The following is a 13,088-nucleotide window of genomic DNA, read 5'->3' as shown; positions in this document are numbered from 1 at the left end:
ACTGATTTACAAACGATTTGGTTTATTATAAACATGATTAGCATGGCTATGATACAGGATGCTTGGACATGTTGAAATTGCAGCTTTTCTTTGTGTATGTGGTTGTATTTATTAGCTGGCTAATAACAAGAGGCTGTCAGTGAGACCTAGTATTACAAAGTTGACCCAGCAACTTTACACCAGTGGGAGAGGCAGAACTGCTCTTTCTTTTCAAACACAACTTAAGTTGTGTTGAATCTGATTCACTGATCCATCAAGCCATGTTGGGTAAACTACCTTTTTATATCTGCTCTCTGATCTCTCGACGAATTGAAAGTACGTATTGCCTGAGATCTCATGATGTTTTTTTATTGAATGTGCCAAGTGCTAGGACTGTCTTAGGGAAGAAAGCTTTTAGATGTGCAGCTGCACTAACTTGGAACAGCCTGCAAACATGTTTAAAACTGAGCACTTTGGTTCCCCTGCATCATTTTAAAAGTCGGCTGGGTGACTTGCTGTTTGATACTCATGGTAGCTGTCACTGTAAATAGAGTTTGTAAACGGTGCCCTGCACATTATGTTGTCATCCTTATTGTTGTGCTGTTGTTTTATGTTACATGTGTAACTAACGTCCTGCAGGTCACCCTTCAAAAAGAGATCTTTTGATCTCAAGGGGCTTCACCTGGTTAAATAAAGGCTACACACAAACACACTTTGCCCCTGAACATTATTATAATACAATGTGCATTGTACACATTCCAGAGATTGCACGTTTTACATAAGAGGAAGAAACATTTGTATATGGATATGAGACACTGGATGTAAACTCAACCCATGTATTCATGTGTGTTCAAACTACATAACCACATTGCCCTGTGATCACAGAGGAGAGAAGGATTCAGAGCTGAACAAATAACAGATGTTATTTTTAAGAAGAAAAGACACAGACAATGCAATCAACAATTGACCAGTGAAGACTTAGCATACATCATAGCATACATAGCATACATCATATATGTATACATAGCATTGTATACATAGCATACAATACATAGCATACATCATAGCGTACATCATTTGTTCATCTTTTTATTATTAAATCTCAATATGTTAAAAATAAAACTAATTTCTGGGCATTGGGTCAACTATTTCATGAACTAATCCCACTTTTAAATCTTGAACTTTGTCTGTTAAATTCAGTCTTTTAACAATTGTATTGCAGTATAACTATATCTTGCTTTCTCCGCCTCATCAGAGTTATGGATTGGATTCTAAATCTCATTCTACTTTCAGGTAAGTGTAACTCCTTTTACTTTCTCTAAGTGAACAGTCTCTGAATAAACATCACTGTAGTGTACTGTAGTTTCTCTCAGCTGCAGCATGTTTTTGATTTTCTATTACACAGTTTCTCTCCTCCAGATATCAAACCAACCAATTTACCAATCATTAACTCAATCAATTACTACATTAATCAGTTAACAAACCAATCACTAACTTAATCATAACTAACTAAATCAACCAACCAACCAATCAATTCAAATCATAATTTAAATGGCTCGTAAAATATAAAAGTGTAATCGAATGTAATTTGAGTATGTTTATTGTATTTTTCAGTTGAAATGTATCTCCACGACTTCTCTCCCACAGCGCTGTGCTCTCTGTCTTCATGTGTACTCCAACCTGAGTTTGTCTTATTCAAAGAAAAGAAAACCTGGCGTGAGGCTCAGAGTTTCTGCAGAGAGGATTGTCTCGACCTGGCCACCATAGAGGACCTGGGAGATATAGAAACAGTGCTGAGATCTGTTGAGGTACGATGATGCCGTGTGGAAAGGGGAGCAGAGGTGGCACTGGTCCATAACTGAAAAAGATGTCTACAAGAAGGGAGAAAGAGATTATTTCATTTGGGACATCCAAGAAGAGACTTTTGTCTTCAACAACGGGACACTGTTTGTCAGAGAGTGCACCACCACACAACGTTCAATTTGCTTTGATGGTGAGTGACACTTGATTCTGGAGTACACACACACACACACACACACACACACACACACACACACACACACAACACACACACACACACACCACACACACACACACACACACGCACACACACACACACACACACACACACACACACACACACACACACACACACACACACACACACACACACACACACACACACACACACACACACACACACACACAATTTAAAATGTGTGCCTCTACTGTGACATGTCTCCATGCTTTAATGTTCAAAAAGCTCTTTATTTTTCTCATACATACTCTCTGTTCACCCTCTGTCTGAAACCAGAGCCCAGTCTGCTCTGATTGGTTAGCTGGCCGGCTCTGTTGTGATTGGTCAACTGCTTAGAGATGTCCCGCCCCTTAGCCTATAACGTACAATGTGTTGGAGCGCTAGCCAATAGGAGAATGAGTGTTACATAGTGATGTCACTATGTTACAGATGTAAACAAAGGAGTCCAATGGAGGCGTTTCAGGCAGGGGTTTTAGCCTTTGCAGACCATTTACATGCACACAAACCGATACAACACGTAGAAGGGAAACCCCCAAAAGCCTGTATACACAAGGCGTCTTTAAGGATCAAAACAATCAGCACCAGTCTTTCTAATACACAGAGAGACACAGAAAACGATAAACTTGTGGTTTTCTTCATAGGAGGAAAACAAGGTAGAGATCAGCACGTACACGTTGCAAATGCTAGGATGGATTGCTGCTCGAGACCACTGCAGACAATTCTTCACAGACCTGGCCAGTGTGAGGAATGATGGGAAGTAGCCGGGGACCAGCAAGTGTGGGTTGGCCTCTTCAGGGACATCTGGGTGTGGTCGGACCAGACATTATCCTCATTCAGATACTGGAAAACAGGCAAAGCTGTTTATACTCCATCTGACGGAAACTGTGGAGCTTTGATGAAGAGCGTTTCTGGACGATGGGGAGAACGGCTACGCACAGAAAAACACCCGTTCCTCTGTAAATGTGGTGAGTTCTTCAATTTCATTATTTCATATTCCCTGTTTAGTTAATTTTTTTAGCTCATAATCTAAATTATTTTATTATTTGTGAGAACAGCTGAACATACAGTATATGTCCATACAATAGTGTGTGTGAGCTTAAAGGTAGGGTATGTAAGAATGGAGAAACCAGCTCGAGTGCACTAGAATTGGAAAATACACAACCGAAAAAAATCTGCCCCTTCCTTCAGACTCCCATTATTTTCATAAGCTCCACTCCAGTCAACAGGCTTGTAGTAATGCACCTAAAGCTTTTTTGGATGGCCAAACATGCCAGAGGAGGAATAATTATTGCACTTTATCCGTTTAAGAGTAGTTTGTCCCAATACACAGTACTGTAAGTCAAATGCAACTTGCCAAAAATAAAAGGAAGTCCTACTGCATGTGGTCGCATATTGCAGTATGAAAATGTGCATAGTATTCAACCCTCCATCCTCGGTGCCGCGGAGAAGACGTCACATTGACTGAAACCCTGAGAGAGAAGCAGAGCTCTCCACCTGTGGCGAACATAAGCTCACATATTTTTATTTTAACGGTCACCTATTATGCAAAATGCACTTTTCAATGTGTTTTATACATGAATGTGTGTCCCCGGTGTTACATGTTTTGTATAGATATGGCTCCTATAATATATTGTTCAAATTGTGCAAAAATTGCGACGGATAAATGAGAAAGAGGGTTAAAGTTCAAGATATAAGACGTTTGTTCCCAATTGTGTGTATTCTGCATGCTAGTGCAGTTGCACTACATACTGAAAGAAAAAAGTATGCAGCCTTATTTTTGCATCCATATGACCTTATTTGATCGTATCAAATATTCCACTCTGCAATTAATAATAATAACAATAATAGATTTATTTTGTTTGCGCTTTTCCAGGTGCTCAAAGACGCTTTACAGATATAGTGAAAAGAACAACAAATACATAAAGTTAAATTCAAATAATACAAAAACAATCACACATTAAAAGCCAGATTGAAGAGGTGAGTGCTTTGAAGGTGGTGAGGTCAGTCTCTGATGGGTTGTGGGAGTGAGTTCCAGAGGGAGGGGGCAGCGACGGAGAAGGCTCTGTCCCCCAGGTCCGGTGCTTGATGCGGGCGGGGATGGATAGGATGTTGGCTCCTGATGAGCGGAGGCAGCGGGAAGGGGTGTGGTGGTGCAGCAGGTCTGTGAGGTAGGGGGGGGGCTGATTGTTGAGGGCTTTGTGAGTAATCAGGAGGACTTTGAAGTTGATTATCCATGAAGAAGGATCGTCCAATTTCCTTATTTTTATTTTTAAAATGTAATTGAGATTGAAGTACGGAAATTGTACGACATTGGTGTATAATATTTCACATCTGTTTATGCGACGATTTTCTATTTCAAGGAGCTGGCGGAGAAGGTGGGAATGTTACGGAGTTTCAGTGGAAATATTTTGTAAGAACTACAAAGCAAAACTAACAATTGTAATATTAATCCAATCCAACTTTATTTATATAGCACTTTAAAAACCTTCAGACCAAAGTGCTGTACAGAGAGATAAGCTCACACAACATAATATAAATACATTTAAAATACAAGATACAAACACAAAACAAACCAGAATAAACGTAATAATTAAAAAATAAATAACAGCCATATAATAAAAACAATAGACCACTGAAAGCAAATAAAAGAAATCTACTTGTTTCTGAATGCCTCACATCGCGGAGGGGGCCTCACCCGAAGCGCATATGCGGCGCAATTACTGTAAGCATGCACCCCCCCCCCCCCGGGTGTTTTTTTAACGCTGAAACATTCAGACTGTTGGAAAAACCCAGATAACCTGGAGAAAACCCATTCATGAAGACTACATGGATTTAGGGGGGACAATGGGAACACATTACATTAAAGGTGAACAGGTCTCCCTTGGAAAAGAGATCAATGATCTCAATGGGATTTTATCTGTATAAATAAAGGTTTGAAATGAAATGAAAGGTAGAGGGGGAAAAGTGGGGTAGAGGGGTAGAGGGGATGTAGATTGCCATTTAATTCAGCATCATGAAGTTCTCCTGGTTCCTCTTGATCATTTGAGTTTGCGGAGTGGAATATCTGAGCAATGGTTCCCCTGTCACCATCCTGTGGGTCCGCGACTCCACCCGAGCGGAACGGATCTTTACTGCAGGAGGGTTTGCTATTGTGAGTGGTGTGACGAGGGTACGCTGCACGCTAGTCTCACTGTTCTTCTTCAGAGGTGGTGTGACGAGGGTACGCTGCACTCTAGTCTCACTGTTCTTCTTCAGAGGTGGTGAGCTGCACTAGTCTCACTGTTCTTCTTCAGAGGTGGTGTGACGAGGGTACGCTGCACTCTAGTCTCACTGTTCTTCTTCAGAGGTGGTGTGACGAGGGTACGCTGCACGCTAGTCTCACTGTTCTTCTTCAGAGGTGGTGTGACGAGGGTACGCTGCACTCTAGTCTCACTGTTCTTCTTCAGAGGTGGTGTGACGAGGGTACGCTGCACTCTAGTCTCACTGTTCTTCTTCAGAGGTGGTGTGACGAGGGTACGCTGCACTCTAGTCTCACTGTTCTTCTTCAGAGGTGGTGTGACGAGGGTACGCTGCACTCTAGTCTCAATGTTCTTCTTCAGAGGTGGTGTGACGAGGGTACGCCGCACGCTAATTTCACTGTTCTTCTGCGCGGTGTCCCGGCTTTTAGAAGTGTCCAATCTGGGCGACCGCTCTCCTGTTTCTTTCCCACGGTTCTTTGATGACTCCACCCCAGTTAGGGCAGAGTGTCTTCCTGCAGGTGCTCCCGGTGTTTTAATGGTTGGGGTGCGGGTTGGCCGCAGATCAGCAGTACTGCTCTCTTTGAGCTGAAACTTGTCCTTTTCCAGGTACTGCTTTCTCTTCTCCTCCGAGGAAGCGGTGCACTGGCATGTAGAATTTGCCTTCGTGGGCAACGGTTCACCTGCATCTTTTGAACCATGGCGGGCATCACCAGCTCGGGAAAGTGTTGGCAGGACGTGCGGCCTCACATCCACCGCGGCTTGCTGCAGGCTGCTGCGTTCCTGTTCCCGTTCCCGTTCCGTTTCATTAAGCACTCCTTGCTAAACTGGTGATTACCGAGTTTGGGCAACCATCATCAGTTTCTCGACAGAAGTAATTGTAATCTGGCTCCTCCCGTAATCTCTGAGCTGCTGGATGATGCGCGCGCTCCTGCTCCATGTATTGCTGGATTTGGTTCTCTCCCCGGCAATCTGTTTCTCCATTTCTCTGGCAGCATGTAATTCCTCTCTTATCTCCTGTTGACGAAGGGCTTTATTTTTAGCAGCATCGGATAATAAATCCTCTTGATGCTTAATGTTGGTTTGTCTTTTTAAATACACTTCTCGATTACTTTGCTCCTCAGACAACCTGTCAAGCTGTTTCAGTTGATGATACCAGTCCAGGCTGTCTCTTTTTCCTCTCTCTCCTTCTCTTCTTTTCCACGATGTGTTTCCATTCTGTGAGTGGCAATGCTCTTCTGAGCCGCAGCCCTCTTCTCCTTCAGGTCCTTCTGCTGTTTTCTCACTTTAGCATCTGCCTCGGCCACTTCCTTGGACAACTTCACTCCTCTCTCTGGATTCTCTGAGCAGCCTCCTTTTTTTAGCCGCTGCCAGTTGGTCTTTAACTATATCCTTAGGAATCTGCCTCATCTTGAGTTGTTCTGACTTCTCCTGTTTTCTCTGCTGCAGCAGTTCCTCTATGTCAGTCTGAACACGTTTAGTTTCCTTCTCCTTCATGTTCAGTTTTTTCAATTTCTCTTTGTCTGAGGCAGTTTTTTCTACAGATTTCCTCTTTACGAAGTTTTATGTTTTCGTCCTTTGCCTTCTGTTCTTTTCGATGCTCCTCTCTAAGCTTCTGTTTATGCTGTTCATCGAGGGCCCTGAGTTGGTCTCTTTCTTCCTTCTTCTATCAACAGATTCTTCTCCTTGGTCTGCTTAACAAGCTCGTTTTTCAGAGCCACATTATCACGGCGTCTCTGACGAATGTTGTCTTCCTTTTTCTCTGAGCATCAATACATATCTGACGCCTCTTTTCGTCCTCCTCCCTTTTCTGTTGGTTAGCCTTCCTCTCTGTCTCTCTATTAGACGCAGCCATAACTGCATTGTCCTTTCTATTTTTTCTTTTAAGAGGTCGCTATTGAACTTCCTGACCCTTGCATTCTGGAAGAACCTCTTATCCTTGGCTGCGTCAAGCGCCAATGATAAGTGCCGGTCTTTTCTCTTTAAATCCACGTCATTTGCAGCCGTCTCAGACCTATAGTCCTCCTCTGCCTGTTTGGGCATCATTGTTTGTTCCCGCTGCTTCAATATGCAGGTTTTGTAGATTGGATGAGCCATTTCAGTTTGTTCTGTGTTGTCGTGTTGTGTTGGGAAAATACCGTCTGTGTCTCTGTGTTGTGTCTCTGTGTTGTGTCTCTGTGTTGTGTCTATGTGTTGTGTCTCTGTGTTGTGTCTCTGTGTTGTGTCTCTGTGTTGTGTCTCTGTGTTTTGTCTCCACAAACTGATGGACTGAAGTCTTAGCAATTTGGTTCGGAACACAGATCAAGGCGAATGACATCATTAGATAGTGACCTCACATTCCGTGTGACAGCACTTGACTTTTGACTATTAAGTCATTCAAATAATCGCATTCCAAGTTGCCTATACAGTTGCTAGGCAACCAACATTATTGAATTTCACACCTGATTCTAAACTAATGCATTCCAATCAGGGGCGGATCTAGACAAATATTCATGGGGTGGCAGGAGATGTTGAGGGGTGGCATCCCCCGGCAGAAGTATATGCTGATTTAATCGCAGTCATATCAATCAATGTTAACTTGGAAAGCCACAATATTAATATTTTAACTCAATAACATCAGGACAGAGATGTTCACAAGTCTTTTTTTGCAAGTCCAAGTCAAGTCTCAAGTCTTTGGTCACGAGTCCAAGTCAAGTCTCAAGTCTTTGTGGTAGATATCAAGTCTCAAGTCTTTGTGGGGTGAGACTTGATCAAGTCTCAAGTCTTTGGTCACGAGTCCAAGTCAAGTCTCAAGTCTCTAAAAAAATAAAAGTCTCATCATGTCTCTTCTGGTTGTAATAAGCCAATTGTCTGCTGCTATCCAGTATGTTAAGAATACTGCACAGCTATATCTAAGAAATTCAAAGCATTTACTGTGTTATTATCACTCCTATATCTATTAGCATACAGTATCAGTACTGATTAGTTGTTTGTTATATGATCACTTTAAACCGGCTATTGCAATGCAATATGAGGACAAACATCACACTTTAGCTAAATACAAACAACTTATAAGCAAAACACTTCAGAATCAGAAATACGTCAAATACATCTTTGTATCAACCGTATTGTTTAATTACACTGGGTCTCTAATGACATCTTTTAAGTCTACTATTAATAAACATAATCCTCTATCCTCTCACTCAAACCCAGTGTCATGGTAACCTGATAAACCTGTAACATTAACGTTACGTGGTCAACAATAAACCTGTAACCTGCCTATAAACCCACAGATGTATTTATGTATGTAACTATGTATTTTTCTACGTTTAACGTTAGCCAGTAGATGGTGGCAGCGGGTAATGATTAACGTTACCGACCTTTTTTATGTCATGTCAAGAGTTGGATGTCAACGCCACTCAACTCAAACAAGCGTGACAAGCAATTCACTAATATTTTCAAATATTCAGTTACAAAGCTAGCAGCAAGCTAAGTTAGCATTACACAGCTGATGCTGAGCTAAACATGTTTGCTAACCGTCCATGCGTTAATGTGACTGACCTCTCCGGGTGACTTTTCAAGTGCCTGATGAAATTCGACGTTGTTGCGCCAGCATCCTTGATTTTGATATTGCAGACTTTGCAGTGTGCGCTCCTTTTGTTGGTGCCGCCGGCGTTTTGTTCGAAGTTTTTGTAGTTGAACCTAATTACAAGCGGTACAGCCGCAGGTGTGCCGCCGGTCGCCATTGTGTTACTACGAGGTAATAACAGAGGCGCGCACGTCTGCGTAATGAGCCCGGCTAAAGTAACTGGATGGCCTACCTGCCTGTCAGCCTTCCATCTGGGCACAAACTGATCTCGTGCCCTCATTGGTCATGTGCACGTTCGTGTGTGTTGGAGGAGGCGGGCTCTATAAGGAAGTAGCAGCCTCGAGCAGATTATCTCCGGTTGTGTATTTTCAAATTCTAGCGATCTCGAGCCGGTTTCTCTCAAATGTACCTACCCCACCTTTAATACGCCAAAAATAGAAAACACAATGATTGTTCACGAGTCCCAACACACGAGTCCAAGTCGAGTCTGAAGTCTTTTGGTCACGAGTCCAAGTCAAGTCTGAAGTCTCTGTGTGTGCGACTTAAGTGCGACTCGAGTCCGAGTCGCAGACTCGAGTCCCCATCTCTGCATCAGGATACATTATTGTGGCACATCATTTAAATATAAATATATAAGGTGGCAGACATCATTTAATGAATTTTAAATGAACAATAACAAATAAAAGACCAGCAGGGTTACCAAATCTATGCAGACTGCTGCAATACGTACATTAATTAACTGTCTCTTCGATGTTTGTCTGAATATGATAATATTAACAATCATATCATTCTTATCAGCTGTCAATCACTTTTATGATTCACATATTCATTTATTATTCAATAAACTATATTTTTTGGAGGAGTTAATGATGAATGTTCCTCAAGATGCTTGCTCACCCTCCTTCAAATTTGAATGACTATATCAAAACTCAAAAGATTCAAAGGAACAGTTCAGCGCAGCACGACTTTACTGCAAACAGTTACAACCTTGACTTTACATCAGAAAGAACAAACATTAAAGAAGTGACTAACTGCATCAATTAGGGTTAAAAAACGTGTATTCAGCTAAAATATATACACCGCTGCAGCTATTATGCAGTGGAAAGTCCTTACCTACTGGCCAGTTAAATCCTTTGTGCCTGTAGCCATCAGGCTGCACAACAATGTTACTGGACATAAATACACACTGTTTCCATACATCCATGCAAATATATGTAATATGTATGACCCAATATGTATTATGTTCATTTTCATTCATTTCTTACTTCATAGTTTATATGACCCAATGTAGCTATATAGGCTCATTTTTATTTTGTATTCATTTCTTATTTCATAGTTTTTGTATTTGAATCTTTGATTTTATTAATCTGTGTGAATCTGTGCTGTCCTGTTTTTCATTCTTACCCTGTTGCTGTTTGAACTGCTGAATTTCCCCACGGGGATTAATAAAGGTCCATCTTATCTTAAATCAAAGTGGTTACTTTTTTTTGGCTGGGCAGTGTAGTTGTACGTTTTATTTGACTTTCTCAGTAATTAAAACAGTTTTTTGGGGGCAGACCCCCACTGTTATGGAAATCTTAGACCTAGTCAATACTGTGGAGATATACAATTAGAATGATCAATCAATAAACTGCCTCGAAGGCACAGGTCTCACAGAGTATAGGATAGTTTGCAGGAGTGTGCGCAATAGTCACAGAATAGCAAAGCTTATACAAGATAGGGCGAGCAGACAGAGTTTTGTGTAGCGGCGGCAGTGTTGGGAAAGTTCACTTTCTACATGAACTAGTTCAGTTCACAGTTCACACATTTTAAAATGAACTAGTTCAGTTCATAGTTCATAATTCAAAATGTTGAACTAAAGTTCATGGTTTCAAAAATGAACTAATTTATAGTTCATAGTTCTTTTTTCAATACGTTGCTGTGAGCTATTATTTGTCTCCTGTACGATGTTAATGGGCCATTTCAATTTTTACAATATCCTCAGAGGGCCGTACAAGTTATTGACCTCTGCTTAAAAAAACTAAAATCACAGCCCATTCATTTCATTCTGTGCAAAGAAAAAGCAACCTCTTCATCCAGATATCTCACCATGACTCGCGTATGCATGCACGTGCAGGGTGTGGCGTGACCACCAAAACAGAAAGATATGGACACAAGATGTGTGCAAATGTATTTAGTTTCCTATCCATGTGAACATGGTTTAAGTGGGGGGGACCTAACCTCCTCTAGGGGGGTCCGGGGGGCATGCTCCCCTGGGAAGATTTGTTGCACTTTGAGAGCAACATTAGGAGATCTATGGACACATCTCTCAACACCCAAACACAACTGTAAGCAGATTTTCTTTTAATTTATGGATATTTGACAAATCACTCCCCTTTCAAACTGTATTCTTCTTTATTAATAACTGTCATATAGTATTTTATACCTGTTTACTTTATTCTCTTATTTTTTTTAGAACTATAATGATCATATAAAGATGTGCCTTTACCTCACTGGTTGTAGACAAAGCTTCTTATATTCGTTAGCATAGCTAGCTAACCAGATGCTAATGATAACAACACAGTTATTGACTGTCTGATCAGTGTGACAGATGAGCAGATCGCCACTGGGCTTACAACTAAAGACACAGACACGCAGAAACTGTGGCATGTGTATGGACTTATCGGTACTGCAATTTCTGAAGTGCTGGAGTGGCGTTCTGGTGCTCTCCGTCAGAACTGCACCCCTGTCAGTCGAGACATATACCACGTGATGACACGTTAGGCTTGTGTTGTGTTCAAGGACCCTGACCTTGGCCAGGAAAAACAGGCACCCGCTTGTTTAATTTTTTTGCGGTCTAGATTTCTTTCATTTTTTATTTTTTGCGTGTGTTTATAAATTACCTCGAGGGCCGTACCAAATTGTCTCGCGGGCCGTATACGGCCGGAGGCCGGAGGTTCCCCACCCCTGCCGTAGAGTCTCACTCTGAGCGAGTGCTGCTGCAGCTGCTCTCGGCTTCGTCCATACTAATTAATTAATTAATTCATTCAATGCTCGCCGGTTCCGCGGTTCCACATTGTTTGTTGTGAGGAGTCTGATATATTTAGTATATTTATATTTTAGTGCGACAGCCAGGGGTGACAGGCGCGTACGCGTCACAGGCAGCTTGCTGTTGCCAGATTGGGTGGTTTTCCGCATTATTTTGAAGCCTGTTTACGGTGTGTTTTAACTGGGTTTTCGGCTGAAAGGCATATGAAATCTGGCACACTTTTGAACGCCGTTATAATACAGTGCTGAGAATGAACGCACTTTTGAACGCCGTTATAAAGTGCTGAGAATGAACGCGTTCTCAATTACGTTCATCGAGCGGAAATACAGTACGTTCAGTTCACGTTCACCCAAAATATGAACGCGTTCATGAACGATCGTTCATTGAACGCGTTCAGGTACATCACTGAGCGGCGGAACGCCTCAGAAATCTGCTTTCACAAGGATGTCTCATATTGTTATTAGACGCATGTCCTTGAGCTGGAGAAAGTATAACGGTTCTCAGAATATGGAAGTTCATGTGTGACTTTGTGTGAAGAGGAGGAGTCTCAACATAGTCTACCAAATCAGCTCTGTGGCCGTGAAGCGCTTGGGAATAATAACCCTCATTAAGAGTATGCAGAGAAAAAGCACATATCAGGAAAATTGTACAGTAGTGTTAGACAATGCTTTTAGAAGCATTTGGTTTTACCCAAGCGGCAAACTCTGGGGAACAGCCGGGAAGCCAATACGGAAGTGCCACACACTGCAGTTCATATAGTGGCCGATAGGCGATGGCTGCAGAAAGGAGCAATTTCCATAGACCCCCATGTTAAAATGCCCAACTTTACAGCAGAAAAAAACATGTTTCTATCCCTGGCTCTTTTATTATCGATATAGTTAGATTCCACCTTCATGATTATGGATCTGTGAGTGAATTGTTTTCTAACAGGACCCTTTTATTTATATTAGGTCTTAAAGTTGTTGCATTAATTAGGGCGTGGTCACGTTGATGGACACGTACATGCCTCACTGTCAGCTAACAGCAACTTGCCCACTCTGCTAGGCTACAACCATAGAGGCTACAACGTTAGTTAGTCATAGTACTTGACCCTTTAGCTTTAGCCGTGTTCGTGGTGATATACCAGACAATTAAGATGTCGTGCTGTGCGCTTGAATGTACTAACAGAACTTCCAAGAAGTCTACTCACAGTTTTTTTCGGTGAGTAAAATGATAATATTATACATGTTAACCCCGTTA

The sequence above is a fragment of the Pseudochaenichthys georgianus genome, chromosome 16 (genome assembly GCF_902827115.2).
Source record: "Pseudochaenichthys georgianus chromosome 16, fPseGeo1.2, whole genome shotgun sequence".
In the NCBI taxonomy this organism is placed as follows: Eukaryota; Metazoa; Chordata; class Actinopteri; order Perciformes; family Channichthyidae; genus Pseudochaenichthys; species Pseudochaenichthys georgianus.
Note: the sequence above shows the minus strand (reverse complement) of the source record.